Source organism: Aphelocoma coerulescens, chromosome 13, assembly GCF_041296385.1.
Source record: "Aphelocoma coerulescens isolate FSJ_1873_10779 chromosome 13, UR_Acoe_1.0, whole genome shotgun sequence".
NCBI classification, from domain to species: Eukaryota; Metazoa; Chordata; class Aves; order Passeriformes; family Corvidae; genus Aphelocoma; species Aphelocoma coerulescens.
This window is the reverse complement of record NC_091027.1, coordinates 6256931-6283555: the sequence shown is the minus strand read 5'-3', so window position 1 is coordinate 6283555 and position 26625 is coordinate 6256931. Positions and strand designations below refer to the sequence as shown.

The window sequence follows — 26625 nt, the reverse complement described above, 5'->3', positions numbered from 1 at the left end:
CTGTTATCTTTGCTGAACTACTGTGCAGGCATGAACATCTAAATCAGTGCTATTTAACCCAGAGCTCTCAAAACAGGGTTTTCTCAGTGCTGCTGAATCTCACTGCTCTGCAATCATCTTACTTTCAAATTGATGTAGGAACAATAGAAAACAAAATCTCTCTTAGTAAGGTTCAAGTGTAGCTCTTAACCATCCTCAGACACCCAAGTAGTAGATCTAACCTGACTTGACTTTCTTATAAGTATTCACTAAGTTGCTTCAATTCTTAGAATACTCTGTATGTTTTAAATCTCCCAGCACCTGTAATACAGAATACCTTCAAAATATCTTTGCCACCTTTCATTCTAGCTGCTTTCATAGCAGGAATTATTTCTTCCTTTACTGAAAACCAGCTATCACTGGTTTGAACTGGAGTACCATCCCAACAGTGTTTAGGGTTTTGTATTGACTAGAGTTACAATGAAGTCAGAGTAGAAGTGTGATTATCTGTGATTTGATTATGAAGCAGTTGAATTTTTCAAAGCAGAAGGGAATTTTAAGTTTCTGTTTTCATAACTCTGGATGTTATGGCTTTGGGCTTTTCTGATCTACAGTGGACAATTGTTCCCATAACTAGAATTGTCTCAATTTAGTTCCTAAAGGGAAGAATCCATCCAAAATTAATATTGTCAGCAGTAAAAGAGCTAACTTTGGGGAAGAAGACAGCATGTGCTATAAAAAACCATGACCCCACAAACACAATTTTCCCCTATAGACTGGTAATGACTCATTTCAGTGTTGAAAACATAATTGAATTGCTCCTTGCAGCAATTAGGAGAGTCTGTCGATGTGCAACTATTTAATTGTGTTTTCCTACTGCGGACTTTCGGTGGCAAGCTGAAGGCACCATTCTGATGCTGAAATTACTGGTCTTTGCTGCTTGCTTTTTCCTGGGCTCTATCCTGGACTAGAACTCAGAGTTGGGAGAGTGGTGAGGGTTTTGCTGACTACAGGCCTGGCTCTTTCTCAGCTGGCTGAACTGGTCACTGTCCCATGGCTGGTTAAACCTTTAGCAGCTCGTGGTGCTGAACTGTGCTTGCCCCTTGCCCACTCCACTCAAGGTGAGGGTGGTTAGCAAAGAGCTCTGGGTTAAACTGCTTGTGCTAATCCATTTGTTGTGTCTCAAGGGGATTAGGGAGCAGTCACACACACGGCTTTGGTAAAACTCAGACATTAAGAGAAGGGGAAGTGATATATATTGGGGCAGAAAGTACCACCTGAAGGTGGCCTGGACTCACCATCTGGGTCAAAACAAACAGAATGGCTAGGAAAAAAAAAAAAATCACCTTCTGTCCATCCCTGACGGCCAAATGCATAGGCACCCTTAGCAAGGCTCACTCCCCATGGAAGCTGGTGCATGTGTCTGGGTTAAGCAAAAACACAAGTCCCAGTAGAGCCAGATGTTAAAATAGCAAGGGCAAGAACTCACCTGGTTAGAGTGGGCTGGAGTTGCCTCTCTGGTGCAAAGAAATTCCTGTTTAACAAGGGGTTTTCTTGCACGCTCATCCCTACAGAGAAAGAAAGAAAAAAGGTTGTTTGTTTCTGTGCTGAGGGGAGTCTCAGAGGTATCCAAGCAGCTGCCAGAAGGTGTGAGGTACCCAGGGAAAGAAAACTGTGCCCAGGAACATCAGGATTCCTTGTTAAGGGATTGTGTAGGGAAAGCCAGCAGGTCTCTCTGCTGCTCTGGCTGCCTGCCACGTTTTCAAGCACGAGCCAGCTCTGTCTGGGCAGCTGGATCTGCTTGAGGACTCTGCCAATGACAAGGCAGCCAACTTGTGAGAGTGAGAGGTGGTCAAGCTGTCAGAAACCACCTCTTGGAGCTGCTGTGGAGGGGACACAAATGCAGTTCCCTTGCTCTGGCCAAGACCAGCACCCTTGGCAAAAAAGCACCTCTACCTGCCCATCAGCCTTTGTGATTTGATATGGGCAAGTGGATGCAGAGCTTTGATTGTAAAATCTGGTGGTTAGGGAAGGCTTCAATTTTTTATTGCATTTATGTAGCGTACTTTCACTTCAGTGCTGAAAAATTATCATTTTATCTCGAGCCCTATTGCCAGCCAGCTGCAGTAGTTATGTTAGCACAGTCAACCTGTAGCATCCCAGTTGAGCACATTGCAAAACCATCAAATGATTTGATTTGGCTGCTGAAACATCCAAGAGAATAAGCTGTATCCTCCAAACCAGAAGCTTTGGAGCTAGATCAGAGTGTCTTCAAATCCCAAAGAGAGTTCAGATCCAGAGCTGCTCCCAGGCCTGATTGTTCCACAGCAGGATCTCAGATACATCTCTGAAACTTCTGCCATTAACAAAGATGAGTCAAGTGGGTCATTTTTGCAGCCTGTATCTTGCCTGAGTCATGAGTTAAAATATTGTGTTAGTGAAATACCGAGTTTTACATGATGATATACTGTTCTTTTTGCAACACTTGTTTTGTTGTCATTAGAAAAAAAGGTAATTCTAGTCAAAATGGGAAGACTTGTCTGGTCTTGGCTGATTAGCATTGATAAATGGATTTGGAGAATGAAGTCAAGTTAGGAATTTCTGTTGTCTGGCAACTTCATATTCATTATGAAAGTCTAGCAGGGGTTTCAGTCATGCTGCTTTGCACTTGGAAACAGTTTAGCTCAACTCGAGACAGCGTGGGAACAGTCACAAATGCCAGGAAATATATCTGTGATGCTACCAGAGAGAGGACAGGGATTTGAGGGGTAGTAATAAGAACTAGGAGCCAGATAAGCCTGAAAACAGCTCAAAGGAAGTGAAAAGTGGCATTCCACTCTCTTGTAATGGGTGACAAGAGAAGGAAGACCATCCAACTCAGTCATAACAGAGAATTGGGAATGTTTGAAGGATGTGTTTTGGGGACCCTTAGGGGTGTCAGGTGCTGTTGGGAGCTGAGGGAGCTGCTGTCCCACCACGGCTGGGCTGGTGGTGAGGGCTAAAGCCCAGGACTGGCACACTGAGGGATCTGGGCTCTCCAGGGTTATGGGACATCAGAGGGCTCATTTGGTGCTGCTTCATGAGTGCAGGGATTGACTGGCACCCCAGGGGGGTGTGTAATGCGTCACTGGGTGTGTCACTCTTCAGCCGGGATGTTGGGGCCTGCTGGGAGGTGTCACAGGTTTTGTTTCTCCTCTGGCTCCATAAATCCTATTTTTGAATGATTCACCATCCAAAAGTGCTTCTCCAAAACCAAGGGGACCAATAAACTCCTTGGATTTTCTATAAAACAAGAAAAAGCAATCACTGAAGAGAAGAGGTGTTTCCCATAGAAGTATTTTGATTTCTTCCCCATGTCTGAGCATGGGAAGCAGCTGAGTGCTCTCTTTCCTTCCTGAAGGGAAGGAATGGGAGAAGGAAGAGGAAGAGAAAAGAAGGAAAGGGGAAAGGGGAAAGGAGGGAGAAGGGGAAAGGTAAAGGAAAACTCCCAAAGGTTCTGGGGTTTTGTGCTTTCCTTGCTTAAAAAAACTCCAACCAACTGAAACCCCAAAACAATTTATTTTGGTAAATGCACCAATTTACCATTTGGGAATGAAATTCCGAAGTGGCTTGGCTTTAAAGCGCTAAAATTAGTCCAGTTGGCATTTAATGAGCCTTCTTTAGCAGAAACTATTCCTGTCACACCCCTGAACAGCCCCTGCTCCTGCACTAGTGGAAGCTAGGAGCAAGGTTAGAAACAAACTATTTACCTGCATAAAAGTACTTACTCCAGAGCAGCCTGATCTAATCCTAGGCCTTTGTGTCCTTTGGCTCTGTTTCTGCTGGTAATTAGGCTATTAGTGGGATTGGACAGGAAAAAAAGGGGGGTTTTTTCACAGTATGAATGTGTGTTTCAATTTTTGTCCTTCAAAATGTCATCCCCCTCCTTTCAAGGGGCCAAACTCTGTTTCAGACCAAGGCCTGAAATAAAATACCATGTTTTGCTTCGGGAAGCTGTGTTGGTTGCTGGTTGATTTTCAGACTGTCAGTGAACCACATATTGGGTTGTTCAGAGAGTAATTGATATTTGATATTCAATCAATCGAATGATTATCAATTGATATTGATAATTGATATTCAATCACCACAAATGGGGAAACTGAGGCACAGATGGGCTTCCCCTCCCCAAAGCTTGGTGCCAGAGCTGGCAGTGGGACCCAGGTCCCTTTGGTACAACTCCCTGTCTAACTGGACCCCTAAGCAATTCCTAGGGAGAACAGATATTGATTTTTTCCATGGGTTGTTAAGGCAAGACTGAACACAGGGTTCAAAATCTCTGGATGCAGTTCTGCAACTGGAAATTGGAGGAAAAAAAAAGAAAAAAGAAATAATTAAGGAAACAGAGCTCATGGGAAGCAGGAATGGCAGCTGAGCCAGGCCCAGCCTGTGTCTCTGGGCCCTGCCCGTGGCATCCCAGTCCTCGCTCAGGTGTGCAGATCTTACAGCAGTAGGATGCTGATTCCTTTTACCTTGCTGGATCCCCGATGGCGTGGGTTAATTGAATGGACATATTTCATTAAACAAAGCCTTCGCCATCTGTTCCGTCCCAATTAGAAATGCAGAAAAGAACATATTTCTCAATGACAATGGCAGGGAGAGGGAAAAGATATCAGTGGTTTCAAATAATGTAAAATTTTTCTGCAAGACAGACTCACAGCTGGGAGGTTCAGGTTTTTTCTTGGGCCAGGCTCCCAGGTCTTTAATTTCTCTCTCTGAAACAGCAATTTGGCTGGGTGGGAACTTCTGCAGTGTTGTCCCTCCACACGATTTGGGAAGGGGATGTGGGGGTCTGTTTGCTCTGTTCATTCCTGGGACCAAGGCATAAGGAAAGAGCTCCCTATGAATTGTTATGTTGTTTTACCTTCCTGGTGTTGGAAATTGCACATTGATGCTATGCTGAGTCGCCACCTCTTCCTGAGGGAACTTCCAAGCTGAACTGAGGTATTGAGTAAAAGAACTCCAAGTTTTTTAATTGCAAATAACAATGATAACAGTGCAAATAACAGACAGGGAAAAGTTATTCTCTGAAATTAAAGAGCCAGTGGTGTGAACCACAGTTTCTGTCCATGTCTTCTGTGTCTGGCTTAGAATGTGTTTAGTTTCTGCTCCATCCATTTGCTGGGGATGTTGGGAAGTAGCAGTTATCTGCTGGGGGAGGCAAGAGGGGGATGCAGGAGCAAATGCCTGATGTTGTCCTAGGAGATGATTTCCAAACCAGGAGGCAGGTTTGCTCTGACCTTTAGGAGGCAGAGCTGATTTGTTTTATTGCTGTGGTGTGTTTTATCTTTATGTTCCCATTAATCATTTTCATTCAAATGAAACCTGCAAGCATGTAATGTGCAGAACTCCTTTCATCGAGTCCTTGTGTGTGTGTGTTTGTGTTTCTTTAAAAAAAATACCGCAGCCAATTCGGTTAAATTATTAGCCCTGTAATTCTCAAATTTACTGTCACCCTCAGGTAAAATTGCTGCTGCAACTAAATAAAACCCCTGGAAATGAATTGCAGCTCTTGACAGCCCTTAAGCCCTTGAGGCATTTAAATTCTGGATTTAGCGCAGGATTATTACTTCAGTGCAGCAGTTAACCGTGTCTTTAGCAGAGTTGCCTGCCACAGTCGGTCCTGATGCCAGCGCCGCCACAATGGCCCCTTTTGTTATGTGCCCCGATGTAAGCGGGACCGAGCATCGAGCATCCCGCATTGCCCCAGGAACTGCTCTACGCTCGCAGCCGGAATTGCTTCGCATCTCGCCCCTGCACTGTCCAAGCCCCTCATTTCCCACCTACAGCCGCCTTGGCAAAAATTCCAGTGCCTTTTTCTGTTTGTTTGCTGGTGGTGTTGCTTTCCTGATGGCAGCAGCTCCGCAGGAGGGGTCATTTTGCTGTTTTTTAATGGCTTCAAACTCTCTTTATTGCTGAAGCCAGCGTGTCCACCTGCTGAAGGGGCTGTGGCCACCGAGCCAGCAGTGCATGGAGGGGCAGGAGGAGCTGGGGGAGCTGCTGGATCAGGTCCTGCTCTCAGATACTCAGAAATGCTGGAGCAGGGGAGTAAAACCAGCCAAGGAAGTTGAAGCTGTGCAGAGCGTCAGCGGGGATGTGTCCTTTTCCTCTTTATTCATGTTAATGCTCTAGTGGCAGCCTGAATTATATCTCCTTTTCTTGAGACTTGCATCTTGGGCTACTGTCCTTCTGCAAAGACAGTGTCAAAGCCTTTCCTGTGCCACTGCAGGAGGGAGAGGAGGGAGCACACGCTGGGCAGCAGTGCCTGAGGCATGAGATTGTGTCTGGGATTCAAGTTTGGGGAACCAGAGGCAGTACAGCTGATCAGAAGCTTTACCCCTGGAGATAAATATGTCACAGTAGAAGGCTTATTGATAATATCCGAGGCCTTGGCAGGCAGTTCTGGGTTCTGATGTTTAGCAGGAGGTCACTAGCAGAAAGACAGAAGACAAACATTGCCATGCTCTTTGTTTTGTAGTGTTTCTGAAGGAGATCCTAACCCCATGGCAGTCCTGATTAAATACCCTGTGTGAATACTGATGAATTAATGAACACCTGAACTCAGAGAGAGCTTCTGGCCAGCTTCTGCTGATCCCACCCCAGAGAGTTTTGGTCTTGATGTCTGAGCAATTTAGATATTCTAAGGTCAGGATGGTCCTTTTTCCCTCCTAACATCCCAGCTTTGACAGATTTGAAGACACCATCAGCCTTTGGAAGAAGGAAGAAAACGTCTGACTCCACCCAGAGGCAGTTACATCAGAAAAGAGCCCAAACAGACTTCTCTCCCTTGCTATTTGTGCTCAGCTCTTGATCACTGCAGCTGCGAGACATTTATAAACAGACCTAAAATACATCTGTGCTAATTGCTGACAACTTTGCTTGATGACCAAATCCCGAAGAAGACCAATATGGTGATGGTCCCCAAGCTCCTTAGAAGATGCCTGTTTCTCAGCCCACAGCAATCTTGGCCAAGTCTGTGGTGAAGAATTCATAATTCAGACATTTGGTGGTGAGACACTGAATTACCGTGTGAGTTTTGCTTGTCCCTCAGCCAGGCTCCCAGAGGAGAGGATGTAGAGGCAGGCGGTGCAGAGGGGCTGTAGGGTGAGGGATGGGACCAGCTCTAGTCCAGATAAAGCAATGAGCACAAGCTTTGCAGCATCCCCAGCGTCAGTGCCAGCTCAGTGGGCAGCCACAGGATGTGGTGTGTCCGAGCTGGAGGTGGCAGCAGCCCTTTGAGCAGCAGTGGGTGGAGGCAGGGGCAGGTAATGGCAGAGGAGAGCAGGGAACGGCAGCACTTGGCACTCTGGAAAGGTTTATGAGCTGCAGACCGGGGCTGCAGGAGAGTCAGCCAGGATTCAGTGCAGTGTCCAGGCTAATTACGCCCGGGGATCCTGTGCTGAGCACAGGCAGCTCTGAGCCCGTGCACACAGATGTCTCTCCCCCACACTCCACTGAGCCGCGTAATGGAGAGCTGACTGTTTGTGACAATTTAGGGCTGTGCTCCGGCTGGAAGGTCAGTGTAAATTAAGATGGCATGATGAGAATAGTGAGGACATAACTGATGGGCTTAGCATTTTCTAACCAGGAATAAACAAATTCCCGTGTGTCACAAATTTACAATGAGTGAAAAGTGTTCAGCCCTCTCCTCGGTGCACTTGTGTCTCCACTGACAGGCACTAATGGGATATTAGAGGCCAGCAAAAATAGCTTTTGCAAACCTTAAGCACAGAGCAGTGCTCAGACACTTCTCTGCTTTCAGGGGCTTGGGTAAAATGTGTGCCTACCTTGGGAGAATAAACATCCTGCTGTGGGAGGCAAACAGGCTGTGTGCCTCAGCTGCAAGACTGAAAAATTGGGTCCTGTAAGTGTCCAGTGGCCTCAGAGAGCCAAAACAGTCCTGTCAGCTGTGGGCAGTTCCATCCTTGCCCTCAAACACCACTGAGCACATCTCTCTCCCAGCTCAGGGCTGCGCTTCTGGGCACCAATGCTGGAACGAATTGTGTTCTGGGACTCCAGTTTTAGATGTGGACATTTGACCAGCTACAATGGAGAGCCCAGCAGGATACGAAGAGAATCTGTCACAGCCTCAAGCCATGCTGTCTAGCAGCAGGAGGGAAGGAAGTCCTGGCATGTAGGACCTTCGTGGTTGTTGGACAAGTGCTGGGCACAGCTGGCACTGGGCTCTGGGATGGGTTCAGAGTTTGCTGCTGCAGATTTGGGCTGTGGTTACGTTGTAGAGCTGAGAGTAATGGCTAATTAATCTGCTGAGTGACAGAGCTGGGGGAGCAAACCTGCCCCTCCTGGGCCCAGTTCCAACCACAGGCATTACATGCCCTGCTCTGTGCAAATGGAAAATTGCATGAACTGTTTGTGTGCCACCGGATCCCTGCTCAGGACTGAAAAGCTGTGAGCAGCTTTCTCCTCCTCTCCTGATAAGGTTAAACAGACAAAAGGGGTACCTTTTCCCTTCCCATTTTCCTTCCCATCTTCCCAAGCTTAAAATCCAGATAGCTGCCACAGAGGCAGTGAAAAAAGAAATAATTCCTATGGTTGTATTCCTGTCCAGGGAAGTAAATTGTGTGTGCCTGCATGTATGTGCACACACACACACACACACACAAATGATGCATTTTAATTACGCTCGTAAAAGATGAGGAACGTGCATCTGGGCATGACTGTGAGCCAGGAACACTGCATTCATTTCCTCACCATTGCTTTATCCCTTTTGACCTTAATTTGAATCCCTCCGAGCTGCATGGTTGCATCTGTCAGGGCGGCTGTACCTTAACCTGCTGGGACCAAAAGCCTGACGCAGGGAATCTCTGTGCCATCCATCTCTGCCCGTGGCCTGGCATTACCTGATGTTCTCCCAGTCCCTCCCTCGCTGCCCCCACCCTCCTGTGCTTGGTGCATTCAACCTGCATCTGCCCTAATTACTTCAAGCAGAAGCTGAGCACAGGCGGTGCTGTCCCTGCCCCAATGGTGCAGCCATTGGGGTCGGCAGGGAGGCAAATTAGGTGATTCCCATTAATTCCACCTCTGTCATTTCCCTGTCTGCAGCCTGGCTGATGAGCTTGTCAGCCCTCAGATGACAGCAGGACAGAAGGTCAAGTTTTCCTAACGATGCCCAAGGAGCTTGATCTGTGTAGCAGGACCATGCTATTGTAGAAGGGCTCTGACTCAGTCTGCCTTTGCATAGCTTTGCTGCAAGACTTTTCCATCCTAGATAGAGCCTGTGTCCTGCAGATCTTCCCAGACTAGTCTGTCAAATCTTCCCCCCCTTTCAGTGAGTGTTGTTTCAGCCATTAGTCACAGTCCAAGGTGCTGCAGGCAGTTTCTATTTAGGTGGAAAGGGACTGGGGTGAAGGGGTGCTGTCTGTGGAGCGTGAGCAGAGGGTTGGTTCCTGAACCCTCTTTCTCAGGGGGGTCTGCACAGCTGTTTTTACAAACAGTTCCAGGCAAGTACTCCCATTGCCTGAAGGCAACTGAAGACCCCAGACCTGTGTGGTGGCTTGTGAGCCTGGGTTTACAGAGACTTGATGCAATGAGGTGACCCCACAACATGACAGCATCATCTGCCCATGACACCCACAGGAACAGCTGTCAAAGTAGCCTTAGACTCTGCTCTGTTTCCCCTCTGTGTTTGGTCTCTTCAGCCATGCCTAAGCTCAGTGCTTTTCTGCATCTGCTCTTCCCTTGCCTACCTCCTTCCCTGCTCTGCTGTCCCTCTCTCCAAGCATCTCCTGGTTTGCATCTCCTTGGCAATGGGGAAGGACAAGAGCTGGTTGTTGTGTCCCACCCCTCCCTGACCGCAGAGCTGCTTTTCATCCTTGGCTGATAGCAATTAGAAGGCCCCAAACTGTAGCATCTCCCAGCCTGAGGGAAGACAATCCTGGGGTTCACCACAACCCATCCTAGGAAGAGATTCTCCCAAATCCCATGCAGTTCCCAAGTGGCCATGGTTTATCCTTCCTGGTGCTGCCACGGGGATCATACCTTGTAGCATCCTTGCTCTTTCCCTGTAGCACTCACTGCAAAGCCTGGGCAGGGATGGCTTCCTAAGGCTGGATGGACCCTGTCATTCTTCTGGCTCTTTCCAAGCAGCACATCAGTGCTGACCCTGCCAGACTGCACCAGAACAAAAGAGCGGTGCCTCTTCTCGCTCCCTTGTTATTTATTTATTTCGAGGCGAGTGGCGGGAGCCTGCGGGATCCGGCTCCCTCCTCGGGAGGCAGAGTTAGCAGAAGGTCTGCTCAGATGGTGCAGCGGGCAGATGGCTGCAGGAAACCCCCAGGGCAATGCTGACTAAAGAGCACAAACTGCTCTGGGCCGCGGCCAGGAGGAGGGAGGGATGGCCAGGAGGAGGGAGGGATGGCCAGGAGGAGGGAGGGATGGCCAGGAGGAGGGAGGGATGCGTGGGAAAGCAGAGAGCAGCGCCCAGCCTATCCGCAGTGTGCTCCCCAGCAGATTCCTGCCTTGCTAGCGGCGTGGTCCATAGCGGCGCTGGGAGGGGATGCAGGGACCATCTGGTCAGTGCTGCCGCTCTCTTTGGCAGGAGGAGGTCTGGGAGTGGTGGCTGGGGCTGTTGGTAGACCACAAGTGGCTCTGCCTGTCTTGGCTGGCTCAGCAGGAAAACCGAGCAGGAAAAGCCATGAGTGTGTCTCCCTGCTGGGAAAGGAGTGAATCATAGCAAGGATGGAAATCAGGTGATGGTTCCCTCTGGAAGCTGGGGGCTGGAGGTGGCTGCATCAAGGTGAAATTGAGGGTTTGGCGTTTTTTTTCCTCTGTAGCCGATTTGTGATTAATACAGCTGCTTTTATGAATTTTAATTCCTCAGTTGAACCTTACCTCCTGCATCCAGATGCTGCAATTCAGCTGTGACTGTGGTCTAACAAATGTTACCCTTGTCCACTTCGTCTTTTGTATTGGTTTCATAAGAAACCAGAGTGTGAAAACACAGCACCATCAAACCTAGATACAGCAGGTTATTCTGCAGTAAACAGGATAATCAATTGCTCAGTATCCCAGTGTCTGCTAACATTGCATCTGTTTGAAGTATGGTTTTCAGTGAAAAGATGGCTCTGCATAATGCATAAAACCTCTCATCTCCATCAATATACCTGGCCAACAAGGACTGAGCTGGAATTTGAACTGAGTAGGAGTTCACTCTTTTACCACCTTTTGCTGTTTTAAAGGTTAACTTTTCTTTCTTAAAATGGATTGTTCCCATACTTTTGGAAAAGACCGTATGAGGACTGGGGAAATAATAGTGGTTGAAAATGGCTAATTGAGCTATAGGAAAATATAATTTACAAAAGGAAAAATAACTCTCCTAGCCAGTGCATTAACTCATGTCATGACTTTTTAATGGCAGTGTTATAGGTTAATCAGTATCTGTGCTGTCCTTGTGCCTACCAGAGTTATTCACAAAAGATCATGGTCTCATTAGGTAGGACTCCCATAAAGACAATCCTTCTATAAGTGGTTTAATATCTGTGTGCATGTGTGGAAATGTTTTGCTGTTATCAGCAGAAAAAGAATATTAAAGGAACCAGAAATTAAAATACCTGCACACTGTTGAGATTCTGACTGAGGGTTTAGAGAGGAAGTATTTTCTCTTGGATTTTCCTACACCTTGGCTTTGTTAACTTGCTTTGGGACCGAATTCAGGCACTGAGAGCTGCAAAGTGTTTCCCTTTGAAGGACCCTGCTTGCTCTTGTGGAGCAGCCAGAATGGCAATGATCGGCCTCCTCTGAGCATCACCGGGTGCTAACACAGGATTAATGTTGCATGGGTTTCTCAGTCTGCTGAGAGCAAATGCCTGAGGTAATGCAGCGTTCCTCCTTGGAATAGAGAGGGGGAAATAGGCAAAACGACCTTTCAGCTGTGAAAGTGAATGGAAATGGGAGTGTCTGCGTCTGAAAGAAGAGGCAGAGGGGGCTGGGTGAAATGCTCCCCGTCAGAAGGGAAGGCTGAGGAATGCGATGACTTTTGTCCCTCATTCTCTCTACGTGTGTTACACACCTTTGACATATACATTCCCTCTCTTCCCTGTAGCTCACAACTGCCCTATTCCCCAGAAGAAATGGAGTGGATGGGATAGCATAACAAAAAATCTTGGTTTCTCCTGAAGCTTCCAACTGATGGTGGTCCCCACCATGGCAGTGCAGGGATTTCTACCCTGCTGTCCAAGAGGTCTGGTTTCCAGAGGCCTTTGCAGCTTGAGAAGGGCTTCATACGTTAAAAAGTGGGTACTGTCACCTGGATCTCATGCATTTGAGAGAACTTGTAGCAATTCAGATATTTAATGCAGCTGTGCCTGAAACCTTCTGTGGTGGGATTTCCATGCCCACAGGGATGAGTGAGCACAGCCCCGAGGAGAGCTGTGCATCCTCACAAACCCTCCACCAGCTGCACACCCAGAGAAGCCAAGGGAGGGTGAGTCAGGACAAACACCTCCCTCTGGTCAGCCAGGTCTCCCAGGACAGGGATGAAGTTTACACTGCAGATTGTCGGTGTCTCCCAGCCCTGCTCATGCTCTGCCGAGAACCAGGATGCAGCACCAGGTTACATGTGACAGCGTGATTTCTGGGCTACATCAAACTCAGATTTTGCAGAGAAATGGTAAAAAAACCCCTTGGTGTACTGTTGATCCTCAGACTCAGGCTGGGGTAAGAAGCCTTAAATGTTAAACCTTTGTCAACTTGCTTTCCGTGGAATGGTATAGACACCTCTGAAAGTAAAAAAAAAAATGCAGGCTTGGGTTTTTTTTTTTTTTTACTACTGCAGTCTGCTTCATAGAAGGTGTCTTAGGACAAAGAATCCATGAGATTTATAAAAACCAGTAGGAAAATCTGCCTTTGCTTAGCTTTCCCCGGGAAGGAATACTCGTCAAGTTGACAGCAGCAGAGCTGCATCTTCTTTTGAATCTTGGAAAGCAGATCAAGTGCAAGACTAAAGGAAATGGTGACCATTTGGTTCCTGGAGAGAAGCCCAATTGCTTCATTAAAGGAGAGTTGTCACATGCTTGTTTCTTAAATCCTGCTAAATACCTGCTTAGCAGCATTATTGACAGGCTTTTCTCATGAACATTGAGCTGTTAAGCTGCTCCTGGTTTACAGCAAGAGGTTAAAGGATTTCTCAAAGCTCCCAATGAAAGCCTTACTAACTGGATTAACTGCTAACATGGATTTAGGCTTTGAGTCAGATTAACCCCCATTGCTCAAAGCAGGTTCTACTTGTTCATCTTTTCTTCCCTTTGTCTTCTTTCTTCCCAGCTTTTCCCTTTTTTTTATTGTAAGGAATAAGGGAAAAATAAGCCTCTGTGCTTGTGTTCGAGCAGTGGGACATTGGAGGCACCTTCTGGGCTGGGTGGTGGCCTGGCCCCATCGGACATGACCGTTTCTGTTTGGGAAACCGGAAGCTGTGATAAGAATAAGGAGAGTTATCAATTGGTCTGCAAATGTGGCGTCTGCTTGCCTTTGCTATTCTCTTCCTTAGATTTCCTCAGCAGCATGAGAATCATGATCTCTGTTTTTATAAAGTGATTTAACTATTTACACACCTGGCCGGGCAGTTAGCAGAGAAAGTACCTCAAACTGGGTAACCCATGGTCTTCATAGCACCAAAGACACGAAGTTAATCTCATTTAGGCTGTAGTTAAATGTGTGTTTCTTCAGCACCTTAGGAGGACTGAAGCACCATCTGAGCTCCTGCCTTTGGGTGGTTGTTTCTGCCATTGCACTGTTTTCTAGGCAAGCGTTTGTATTTGTAAGCAAGTTAAAGCATCTACTGCCCCACTTAGAGGCATTATCCCCTCTGTGTTCCCATCCACGAGCAGTCTGGATCCCTGATAAAGGGTGAATTAGCAACCCCACTCATTGCTGTGCCATGGCCATGGTCCTGGGGATGGTCTGGCGAAGTGAGGGTCTGCTCCAGCCCATTTCACAGGACCTGCAGTGCAGGAATCTGTTAGCAAATGCTGAAGGATGTCAGGGGAAAGCAAACAGAGATGTAGTCTGGAAGGAGCCGAGGTGCAGCACTGTGGTTGCTCTTGCCTGACCAAACTGGCACATGAGTTGATTCCCAGCCCAGAAAAGAGATCAAGGAATGGAGCCAAGGCTTTTTCTGCTTCTCTTTCATCTGCTCGCTGCACTGCTCAGACCTCTCAATTACCTTTTCTCCCAGTGTGACCAGCGGTGCCATGGCCATGTGATGTCCAGCCCACCGAGGTCACAGCCCAGTCTGGCCCACCCAGGCTGGCAAAGTGTTCCTCTGTCCCTGGGGAGGGAATCTTGTACCAGGGCCACTCAGAGTTCCCCTCAGGGTGGTGGCTTGTCCCCAGGGATTGGAGCTGTCTCATTTTGCTCTGTCTGCTGTGCTGGCTGGGATCTGAGTCCAGCTGGCTGAGGACCATGTTGCTAAACAGAGCTAAATGTAAGGAGCTCTTGCAGAGTGTTTGTACCCCACTGAATATCACCCCCGAGTATGTCCAGCTCCTGGCAGCACCTGGGTACAGCTGGGTCTCACAGCATCACTGTGCTTTTCAGACAGTGCTGTTTCCAAGCTTGCTGTCTGATGATCCCAGAGGGCATTCAGGAGGTCTAGCAGTCCCCTGCCTTTCTCTGGGCCCCTTGGGGGTTTATGCACATCTGTTCTGCTTTTTGGCCAGCCCCTCTCTCAAACTGCTGAGACTCCTCTCCTCTAAAAACCACCAGCAGGATCCAGACGACCCTGCTTTCTCATTTCCCCCCAACACTCATCATCTCCCCTGTGCACTTCTTAATCTCATGTTCTCTGAGTCCCTCCCAGCTGCCTTTATCAGCATCTAATCCATTTTATCTGAATTGCTAACCTGCTTTCTGCCTTCCCCTCCACCTTCCTCACCCCCACCAAATGTCTCTTTAATCTCCCATCCGATCCTCCCCCCTTTTCCCGGAGAGCAACTCCTCCTCCTCCTCTTTCCTCCAGCCCATCAGGCTTCTCTGCTTTCTCCCCGGTCTGCACCAACACCCCCCCAGCTGCTCAGCATCAGCCTGTTCCTGCCTCCTCACTGCCAGGGGAATCTCTCACACATTTCCTTTACTGATTTCTTCCCACACCTCACTAAACATCCCAGAGGGAGCACCAGGTCACTCGTTTGGTGCTTTCCGTCAACAAGTGCCGATTTCTTAGAGGCAATCAGTCGCCCCAGGTGTGTGACACAGCTGATGCTGTCACCCAGAGGCCGTGTCTCCTTCCAGGACCTCTGACAAAGGTCTCAGGGGGTGACATGGCCTGTCTGCCTGCTGGCACACCTTGCTGTCAGCACGTGCAAGAACGTCCCAAAACCTCTCAAACTTAGGCAGAGCCACGTTTCTCTGCAGTGCTGGTGCACTTAGCTGAGCACTTGGTGGCCATTCATATCCTGCCTTCCCTTTTTGGATCTCTGAACTGTTTTGTGGTATTTTGTATGGTTTGATATGTGGCATTTTACAGCACAGCTCTGTCATATCCTTTTTACATCAGATGACAAAATTAATGTTTCCTAGCCCTATGACTTGCAGTGAGATTGGCCAAAGAAAAGGAAGAGGGGGGAAATAAAATGAAAATCTATCAGAAACACCAGAAGGAAGTGGGCTGTTTATGGGGCCCAAGGGAAGGTGACCCCCTCTGATTTAGTGTGGTGATTGGAAAGGGTTATGGGTAGCTGGTTTGGAATGTGGCAGGATACACCACAGCTCTTAATGTAGCCCTTTCCTCTCAGGATATGAATTCACCTGCAATGTGACAAGCATGAAAGCAGAGAAGTTGTAACATGGCTCTTCCTTTTTGTTCTTACAGATACTCCAGAGCTCTTCTGAGCTCTGTGCAAGTGGAAACAACATTAAGTTTCTCCAGCTTATTCTCTCTTTTCCTTTAATTCCCTTTGAGCTAAGGGAAGCGAAACCTTTGATGCATTGATAAGACTTCGCTTCCCACTGCCTCACATTCAAATGCCCCTTCACTGCAAATGCAGGGGCTCTGTCTGGGGAAGGGCCCTGCCTTCAATTGCACAGCAGTTGGGAGACCCCCTGCCCTCCTGATCTTCTTAAGGGTCTGTTTTTGAAGAGCTCCTCATAGCAACTGTGGCGTAAAAGCACTTGAGTGTGACTAAGTATTGGCCTTGATGGATTTCCTAGGTCTAATCCCTGGCACATTATCCCAGCCTTGGCTTTATAACAAGAATGATGAATTTTAATAGCAAATCAGAGACTTTCTGGTGTCCATGTTCCCCCTTTAAAGGAGGCACCAGGCAGAGCTAAAAGCTGTGAGATCTGAAATGGGCTGTGGCCACCTCTCTGCCTTTGTAGACAGGGTGGAGTCAAGTAAAGTACTGACTTGAGTCTGAGATCTCAGCCTGATGAGCCTGATCTCTCCCTGTGGGTTTGCTATCGGACACCTCCTGGCAGCCCTGTCTGTTAATAACAGACATGGAAACACAGATGAGGTGGTGTGTCAAAGCTTTGGGATTTTTCCATGTCACCTTTCACTGCTGGGGGACCCATCATTCTCCCAGGACTCCATTGGAAGTAACTTAATAATCTTCTCCCTGGAACAGGACTGACTTGCTCGTGGGGCTAATTTCCTTGTAGTCTGCTCCCCCAGTGCTGATCTACATGAGTGCTTTGTATTAAAGTGTGCAATTTGTGATATTTCATAGTTGAGAAACACTTGCCAGGTGTTATTGGTTTGGATTTTGGCATGTAATGGCCAGGGCAGCAAGCACTAATAGATGGTTCTCTCCCACCATTTTCAGCAGTCACCTTGCCTACTTCTTGCTGACATAGTTCTTACAGTAATTAATGAGCTGGCACATTCCTAGGAGCCTTGTCAATGAATTAATCTCTGCACAGAGGGAACAGCTGAACACAGGTTTCCTCCTGTTGGCTCTGGCAAACAGGGGAGATGGAGAGCCTGCAGAGAGGGGGCTGTGCAAGGAGTCCCTGCTTCAACAGTGGCTGAAATTATGCGTTTTGCACATATTTTTGTACATATGATTTTATCCTCTTGAGCCCTCGTGTGTCTGATTAGAGTGCCCAAGGTGGTTACTGTTCCTGGCAAGGGAGTGCAGCTCATAATTAACTCGATGCTACAGGAGGAGGAGAGGTTCAGCTCTGTTGGTTGTGTGAACGCATCTGTGTGGAATCACTTTGTTCAAGTAAGCAAAGGAAGGTGAGATATAGAAGGATGATCAACCCAAACTGCTTCTTCTTGATAAACTGTGTTTCAAGATTGGTCAAATTCCAGGACTGAGGCTGGAAGTGAAACAATGAGGGACAACAGTACCTTCCTGAGGGGCTCCAGACAAAGGCTTTATCCCACTGGAGGAAATGTCCATAAAGGCAGTGAAGGAACATTCCCTTCACCCTCCCAAGCACAGATTGTAGGGACCCCATGGCCTTGCACTGCCATTCTTCTCTTCTGAATCTCATTATGCTCAGAGGCTGAGTGAATTTGAAAGATCCTGTCCAGGCAGCTCCTGACTAGCTGTCCCCAAGGGCCACCTGTCACAGCTGGCCTGCTGCTCCCCTTCTGCAATGTTTCATTAAACACTGGGCAAAGCCCCTGCATGAATTATCACTAGGGGTTGGGGAAAGAGGAATGGGTGGTGGTCCCTGAAGTTGTTGCTGGTGTAAATGAGGCAGAAAACATGAATGTAAAGAATTTGTGGCTAAAACTACTGAGCTCTGCCTTGACACTTCATTGGGGTCTGAGTCACCATTGCCTTCCTTGAGCCATCTCCTGGTAAGTGGATCAGTGGATCATTACACATCCTGTTACGTGTTCAGGAGTTACTCCTGAAGAAGAGGAGAAATCTCTCCTCCTCTGGTGTGATGCTCCTAAAGGAGAAGGTTTGGCACTTCTGCAGTAGAAGTGGAAATGACTCTGTCATGTGGGCCAGGGCCAGCCCAAGGTTTGATTTGCTGAAATGTCCAGCATAGGGTCTTTGGCTGTGAATCACCTGGGCAGAAGGATGTTTAACTTTTGAGTTTAGGAGCTGTTCCTTGGTTTAGACAATAACCCAGCTGCACAGCCAGTGTTGTATTAGAAGTCCCAGGGCTGCTGGTATTAATCCCAGCACTGGTCTAAAGTAACTCATGCCTCTGTTAGGAAAGAAAATTATATGTTTGCTTGAGGGACAAGGTGATCTGTGAGAACTAAGAAATGAATGTTTCCTTAGGGTGTCTAGGAGTGAGACATAGAATTTATCATCTGGTTTAGTACTTGCTTGCTTTTCCCCCTCTAGTTGCTAGCCCTAGCCAGCCATGGGGAGAACTCTTAAGGTTATGGCAGATCTCTGTTTATTTGATTTTCCATGAGATTGTAAAATGGCCTAAAGTCAAGCCCATCCACAGGTAATGAGGGAATTCACTTAAAGATAGAAACTGGCTACAATTCTGCAGCGAAGCCACTGACTAAGCTCTTAGAGACAGGTTGGGTTATAGCTTGCCTGTGGGATACTGGCTCTCCCCTGCACTGTGCATGTTTTGCTTTCACTGTCACCAAAGACATCTCAGTGATGAAAACAAAAGAAAAGTAACATGACTGGGTTTTTATAAAAATGTATTTCCCATTTTGGTCGAAAAGGGAACCCCCTCAGGCCTCTACTTTTCTAAAATCATCCAGGTGCATCGGAGTGTTTCCAAACAAATTTGTCATCATTTCAGGGACTGACTGCCTGTAGGAACAGGGAGAGCAGTGATTGGGTGCTACCCCTTGGATGTACAGATCTGTTTGACCCACCCCCAACCCATGGCACCAAAAGGACTTTCACAGTGTTTCTTCAGCTTCAGTGGATTACACTGAGCTGGATTCTGCACTGGTATTTCAGCTGTACTTTTATCAGTGTAGAATTACAGTAAAATGTCAGCTGGAAGGGCACAGGAATACTGCACTCACACCTAGGGACATTTTTATGGTCAGTGGTGCAGCTAACACACACGTGTCCCATCCAGCACAGATACAGTGGCTGTCTTGCTCTGTTGAACTGCTAAACTATTTTTTGGTTCACATAAGTGCTCTGAAACTGCAATGATAAACAGACCAGAAGTTTCTACAGAGATCTGAAATATTTACCTACTGCTGCCTTCATACTGCGTAACCCCTAGAGGTTTACGGTGAGTTGCTCTCGTTTGTGACCCCTCAGAAAGAGGTAGAGACATCCAAATTTAATGGCTGAATGAAGTTCCTTTAAAGTGTTCACACACATGTCCTTTAATGCTTCTCACATTGTGAGAAGCTGTGGATGCCCCATCCCTGGAAGTGTTCAGGGCCTTTGAACAACCTGTCTAGAGGAACATGTCCCTGCCCATGGCAGGGGAAGAAATGAAATGAAATTTAAGGTCCCTTCCAACCCAAACCATTCTGTGATTCTGTGATTCTGTCTCAGAATATTCACAGCTCAGGGTGTTCTCAGCTGATCTCAGGGTGTTTGTCAGCTAATTTAGATGGTGACACCATTCAGTGGCAAGAGAGAGGCTCCCTCTCTGGTGTTTCCAGAGCAAAACTGAGCTGAGAGGTGTCTCAGATCTTTCAGGTAAAACTTCACACAAAGGTCTGTCGTGTTGCTGTGAATTAACAAACCAAGATCCATCTTGGTTGGATGGAAGGGAGAGGATGGAAACTTGCCAAGAAAATTCAATGTGAACCAATAAAATAAAAAATGTTCTGGCAGCCCTCATGTTAGAAATCACATTGTGTGGCACTTATATTAAATCTGGCTTTTGCTTTATGGTAGGCTGTAGCTGGTGGCTCCAGTTGTGTCACACAGAACAGAGTTCCAGTGCTTATTTTTGGTTACACACCCTAAAGTGTTTTCTTTCTAAGTCTTCTAACATCTTCTGTTTTAATTGTGCAGATTGTCCCAAACTGCTCTCTCAAATGCCAGGTTAGAAACAAAAGTGCCAAATGTGGTTTTTTTATGTTCTTGACCATGTCTGTGTTGTATCATCTCATTCATCTTTCTGATTTCTCTTCAGTAGCCATTATCTTTGTAGCCTTTTTCCATGGAGAAAAATCTCAATTATCCTTACAATCCTTTTTGAAATTGTGTTCATTTTTCACCATTGCCTCTTGGGTTCGTGGCACAGATCTGATCACAGCACTCACCAAGGAAATGACTTGTGGTTTCCCTCATGCACAGCACATTGGCATGTTCTGTTTCCCAATATTTTGACTCTGAAGCAGAAGTTTGACACATCTGCTCAAAACATCTGTGGTGTTTAGAGTGTTTGATCATGCTGAGCTGATTGAAATGACCTTTGTTTTCTCAGGCTTTCTTTCTCTCACCAAATGTTGCAGTGAGTTTAGATCCTTTCAGGCAAACTACCCCAACTCTTGCCATTGTCTACAGCAAACATCATCTGAAGCTGTGCTGACCACCTCACTCATCTTTGGCAGTCTTATTGAAATGGTGTCCTTGCAAGTCCTGTTAAATTTTCTGTTTCGCTGTTCATTTCTTTGTCTCATTATTCATTGTTTTCCAGCCAGAAGCCCAGAGGTATCTCCAAACCTTGCACTGATCATGAGGCTTTTATGGGCCTCTTCTCTTCTCCCTTGAAGGCCAACCACAGGAAATCCAGGCAAACCCCAGGGTGGCTCTTTGCCTCCCTCAAGTGACTGGCACAGACACTGACCTCTGTGCAGCTGGAACACCCTCCTCCGACTCAGATCCTCAGGTGTGCTGTTCACCCAGAAGGAACCCATCTCTATTTTAACTCTTGTTTCTTTGGGAACACAGATCTGCAGATTCTTAGATAGAGGCGTTTTTCTTTGCCCAGGCACACCAGGATGAGAGAATGATGGCCTCAGACTCTCCTCTGACATTGCTGCTCCAGACCCAACCCTTTCCAAGACATCATTGCTAGCCCATCCGACTTTCTAGCATCTGAAAAATCCCACATTTAAACTTTACTGCCACATCTGATTCAATAGCTGAGGTGGTGAGGGCAGACCTTGCTGTACTGGGCTTGGGGGAAGTGAAGGTGCTGTTCTCCTTCCAACTCACCTGCGGTGAGGCACTGGGTCATCTCCTAGGCTTGGCAGTTTCTGCCCAGAGCTCATTACACGTTGTTACTAAAGCTGTGCTGGGGACATCAGAGCCAAGGTTGCTTCAAGAGAGCTCAACTCAAGCTCAGGACGTTGCAGAATTGTCCTTTGGTTCCTTTGTCATATATACCTGTTTTTTTTTCACTGTGTCCTTTAGCTATCCGTATCCTTTTTCCAAAGTCACCAGACAGCTCCAGTCAGGGCAGTGGCACATGAATAAGCAGCATGAGGGACACTTGAAGAGAGAATTCCCAACCGGCTGCCTCCATCCTCAGCAGCAATGATTAGCCCGGCTCTGAATGACAGAGTGCAATAAAATGGAGACAGCTCTGCCCTTGATGCATAATAAGTGAAAGACTTGTGGGAAATATCTCTGAAAACTTTCCTCCACTAAGAGTGGATGAGTGAGCAGAGCCCTTTTCTGTCTGCCCTGCTCTTCACTCAGCAGCAGCCTAGAGCTGAGTCTTTGGTGTCTTTGCCCTTCTCTTTCCTACCTTCTTTTGCAGCTCCTATATATAAAAAAATAATGTGGCTTTTCTGGCGTCCTAACCCCATTCTGTCACTCCTGCTGCACTGCTGTGGAACGTGCGTTATCTGGTGATAAAGCTGCTGTGCAGCCAGCATGGAAATGCTATTGGCAAAGCTGTAATGGAGGCAGGAATTTATGTCTGTGGCCACATGGAGTTCTGAGGGATTGTACCTGAGCTAATAATACCTTGCTGCAAGCTACTGAGTTCAGCTTTATCATCTGGGGCAGGAAAATCTATTGGTGCTAATCAAGTGTGGCTACCATAGTAATATCATTTTTCTTTGAAAATAAAAGGTGTTTACTTTTAATTGGAGTGAATGCCAGTCACTTGTCTCACACTGAAAAAGAGTTAATGAGAGCAAAGTATAAAGAGAGTAAAGTAGTTGAAAATTAAAAATATTTTGTTATGACTAATTATTAAATATCCCCAATTTTAAGTCATTATTACCTGGAATTAGGCCAAGTGTAGCTGACAAGTCAAGGAGTGAGGTTGTGTCTGGGTAACTTTGGAGTACATAACCTGTTGGGCCAGAGAGGCAGGGCAACATGGACCCCACCAGGCATCCCTTCCTCCCTCCATCCTCACTTCCTGTGCTTGGGAAGAGCCCTGCGTGCTCACTCACCCCTGTGCCACAGCCAATGCAGCCTGAACCCTACCTCTGTGGAGATGTGGCTGCAGAGTTTTTGAGGGTGGTACTTTGAGGAGTCCCTGATTGCTTTCAACACCAATTTTCCATTCCTACCCCATCTGCTGTCCCTCAAGGAGTGGGTACACCCCTCAGTGCAGAACTGGCCACGGCACCGCTGGACACAATGCATGTCCTGGCACAGCCTTGGGAAAATCTTAACCTTGGCTTTCAGAGTGAAGAGTCAGAGTGAAAAAAATATGTCCTTTCCCATCTCTTGCCACCTTCCCCCACCCCATTCAGAGCTGCACTGCTACAAAGCTGGTGCCCCCTTTGTGTCTCCCACATCTTCATGTAAAGAGCTTTGTTGTCCCTCTCAACCAGGGTATCCCTAGGTATCCGTCAGCTGCTAAAGGCACCATTTTCTGTTTATCTTCTTCTAAGCTGCTGCTCCAGCGGAGCTGCAAAATTAACATTGTGCTCAGCAAAACGGTCTGTGTAAAACAAGGGCAATTTATACGGAAATATCCATAATCCTTCACATTAAAATTTGGCTGTTAAAATTCTGGCACCTCTCAGAGGTCACTCTAACCTAGTTAAGTTCTGTTAAGAAAAGCTGTTATTATGGCTCACAGCTCTTTTTCCCCCCACAATATTGTTTCCTTTTGTCTTGGGCTCTTCAGCACTCACCTCTACCTCCCCTGACCCGCTCCTGCCTCTCCTAGTTTAAATTGCTTTCTGTCATACATTATTAAAGACTAAACTTAACTACCTGGACACCATGCAAAGTACTCAATAGTGGGGTTAAAGTTCCTGCAGTATTTCCTTGTTTCTTCTTTTCCCTGGTTGGTATTTTGACCACAAATGAAGCACGTTAAGGGAGGCTCCTTGTAGAAAAGGTGCTGGGCTGGAACAGAACAGATGTGAGTTCAGTTCCCTGCTGTGACATGGGTTTCCTGTCTGTCCTTGGATATATCATTTAATTTGTCTCTCTCATTCTGTCTCATTCCCCGCCTTGTTGCTTTGCACATGATAATATTTGTTTTCACCACCCAGCATATCTCAATGGGTTTCTTCTCCTAGTGCAAAATCTGTATTAACCAAAGTGTACACAGGAGTGTGGAGAGTAGGATTTCAGTCTCTGGACCTCAAATTTGATAATACCACACAAATAAATACATTAAATAAGTGCTTCTCCTTCCAGCTCGTTCATCATGACTGTATGATGTTTGAAATAGAAGGATGTTAAGGTTAAACTTGATCTCTCTTGCCTGAAGCTTTTAATGAAGTAAAAAGGAGAAGATTTCATTCCAATATTAATGTGACAAGTCTATGACCTTAAATAGAGTCCTGCTGAATTTCTCTGGGGGATAAGTACATGGCAGTATAAATCATAGAATCATAAGATATCCTGAGTGGGAAGGGATCACTGAAGTCCAGCTCCTGGCCCTACACAGGACAACCCCAAGACTCACACCATATTTAGAGCCACTGACTTCCTGGTACTCCTTTTTTCAGTATTCCCTTTTATCTGCAGAATGGTGAAACCTGGATCACCAGCTGTCCTGCTCCCATGGCACAGGGCTCATGAGCACTTCAGGGTGCAGTTGCAGGTCCTGGCTTCCTGTAGGGCAAGTTTCAAGGGAAAACTTGCAGAAAAAAATATGGCACTTGGCACATCAAGACAGAGGAGAATTCCTTAGCAGGTGTGGGAACAACATCTCACTTGCAAAACGAGTGGATGTTTCTGGAACCGTGACAGGATCACAGATTGGCTTTGAGGTTGCAAGTGTCATTGCAAAGTAGGAAAATGCTTGTGCCAGTGTAAGTGGGCAAACCAAGGGTGGCACAGAGGGCCTGGGCAGAGAAACCTTGGGCAGTTGTCCCTAGGGACCTCCTGTTTTCTGGCAAGGAGATAAAGCAAACCTTGCTTCCCCTTCATAGCTGGCAGCATGAAGCTGCAAGAAGTTTATTCTCAAGACGTGCTTGAAACAATGTTGGTAGAGTCCACAATCCTCATCATATAGATAAAAGTGACTAAATTAGGGCTGCTGACAACAGCACCTGGGATGAAAGTGAATCTCCTCCTCCGTGCAGAAAGGAAGGTAATCACATCCAGAGGGCCCCAGAGAGCTCCTATCTCTGACACTCATATGAAGAAACAGACTGAGAAAGATCAGCCTGACAAACAAAAATATATTTATCTGGCAGTAATCAAAGGCACACAGGCACTGCACGCTGGGAATGTTGCCTTTCTCTTTTAGGGGCCTTATCTGATACTGGCAGGACCATTCCCTCGTGTGTTCAGTTATGGAGCTACTCCAGGATATAAAAACTTCTGTACTGCAAAGTTTTGAGTTGGCAGAGGAGCACATTTCGGTGGCTCCACCATGCAGGTATTTGGGGGTATCAGTGAAATGAATTGTATTACTGAAAGTTAGTCCAGGGTTTAAACATAATGCAAAATAAAGTGGCAGAGGTTCACTCATCACCTTGGTGTTACACGCTGTGGGTGATTCTGGGCAGCCCTCTGGTTGTTGAGAGGTTTATAAGGACTCTGCAATTTCACTGCAGGAGGCTTTGCTATAGTTCTCTTTGACCATGTCCTTGGGATTTTGTGTGGGCTGGGGTCTCTTTAATAGCTTTATAGGATCAGAGAAAAAAAAAACAGATGAGAAGGGGTTTTAAGAGTTTTCTTTATCCATTTTTTTCCCCCTCTAGCAAAGAACAGCTATCTATCTATATAATTTCTGATGGATGTTTGTTCTTTAAAAGCCTCCAACAGTGAGACTCTACCCCGCCTCAGGCAGTCTATTCCATCCCCTACTTCCCTCACTATTAGGAAGCTTTTCCTGAAGTCTAACCCTCATATCTCTTGCTGTCACTTAAACCCATTATTTCTTGTGCTTGCCACCTGGTTGTGAGAAACAGATTATTTCCTTCCTCTTTCCAACAACCTTTAAACAATTGATGGCTCTCATGCTCTCTCCAGTGTTTTTCTCATGTTCTCTCTAGTGTTTTTCTCTCCTCTGCCTGAACCAGCAGCTCCCTCATTGCCCCACATAGATCATGGTCTTTGATAGTTCTCATTTCTCTCTGGAATTTCTGCAATTGTTTCACTTCCTTTTTTTTTTTTTTCTGAGGTCCAGTGGCCACAGTGGGATAAAACTGAGCTTTTATTGATACAAGCTGAGGGAAATAAATCAGTTACCTTTGCTTACAGCTCATGACAAATTCCCATCATCACCTTACACTTGTAGAAAGATAATTTAAGACAGAAATTGGTGCAAAGCTGTTTTCTTCTTGTGGCAACTTATCTGCTGCCTCTCAAATGATGCTATTAAGTTTTATTACAACTCTGGTTCTTTCTCCAAATCATTAAATCTCTAGGACAGCTGATACTGCTCAGGTGACCACACCTACATCAGTCCCTGCTTTGAGTTTTGGCATTTGGGTACTGGCAGCTGTTCCCAAGGAATCAGGGTGTCTCTGGAATTACCCAGTCTCAAAGACCCTGACTTTGAAATTAGAGTGTTTGGGGGTGGAACTGTGGTGTTTTTGTCCCCTAAGAAACAAAAAGGTGGCTAATATTGGTCATGGGCTTCCAGATGAGCAAATGGGAGCCAGCTGGTCACTTTTTTTTCATCTTTTCCTATTGTAACTTTGTTTTGGAGATCCTTTCATGTGCTTTGAAGGAAAGCCAGGCCAGCAGAATTAGCTCTGTGCTGATACAGCATAGGGACATCTTCTCCCCATTACTGATACCAGACTGTTGCCCAAACACAGAGAAAATGAAATAAGAAAGGACAGTGGGATTTCACTGCCTGAAGGACCCCTGTGTTGGATCCCACTCTGAGACTAACACAGATGTGGTAATGTGACACCCACAGAAAGTATGAGAAAGAGCAATCCAAGTCTGAGTCCTGGGAGTATTCCTGATGGCACAGGATCGTATCTCACACTGTCTTCTTGGCTCTGATGAGCACAGGAGATAGAAGCTTTTGTTGTGAAGGGAGAGTGGTGGATATCACAAAACATGGACAGAAAAAAACCAGCTTTCCTCTGAGGAAGTTCCTAACTGTGGCCTTTGACTTCAAAGGAAGGTTTGTAAGGAACAGCTGATGTTGAGAGGAGATGGGGAGCTTTGAAAAGTTTTGATGTGTTTAGGGTTAAACCTTGCTTGCTTCTTCCCACTGAGGCCATGTAAAGGCCCTTCTCTATGTTTGTCTCCCTGTGTCATTCCCTGGGTTGGAGCCTCAAAGGCTTTGAGATGATCAAAGAGCCTGTACTGAAAACAGGTCGATTTTCCACAGCTTTTGAGTCCAGATGGAGTCCTACTAAAACATAAAAATTCACAGAGGACCATTTCTCTCAAAGAAGGG

General features: G+C 46.5%; 1 protein-coding gene across 2 annotated transcripts in view; it reads left to right on the top strand.

The window, feature by feature from the left end:
• The window catches only part of LOC138118096 (uncharacterized), a 190970-nt gene that overhangs the window by 147567 nt on the left and 16778 nt on the right, over nt 1–26625 (top strand). The window lies entirely within an intron of this gene.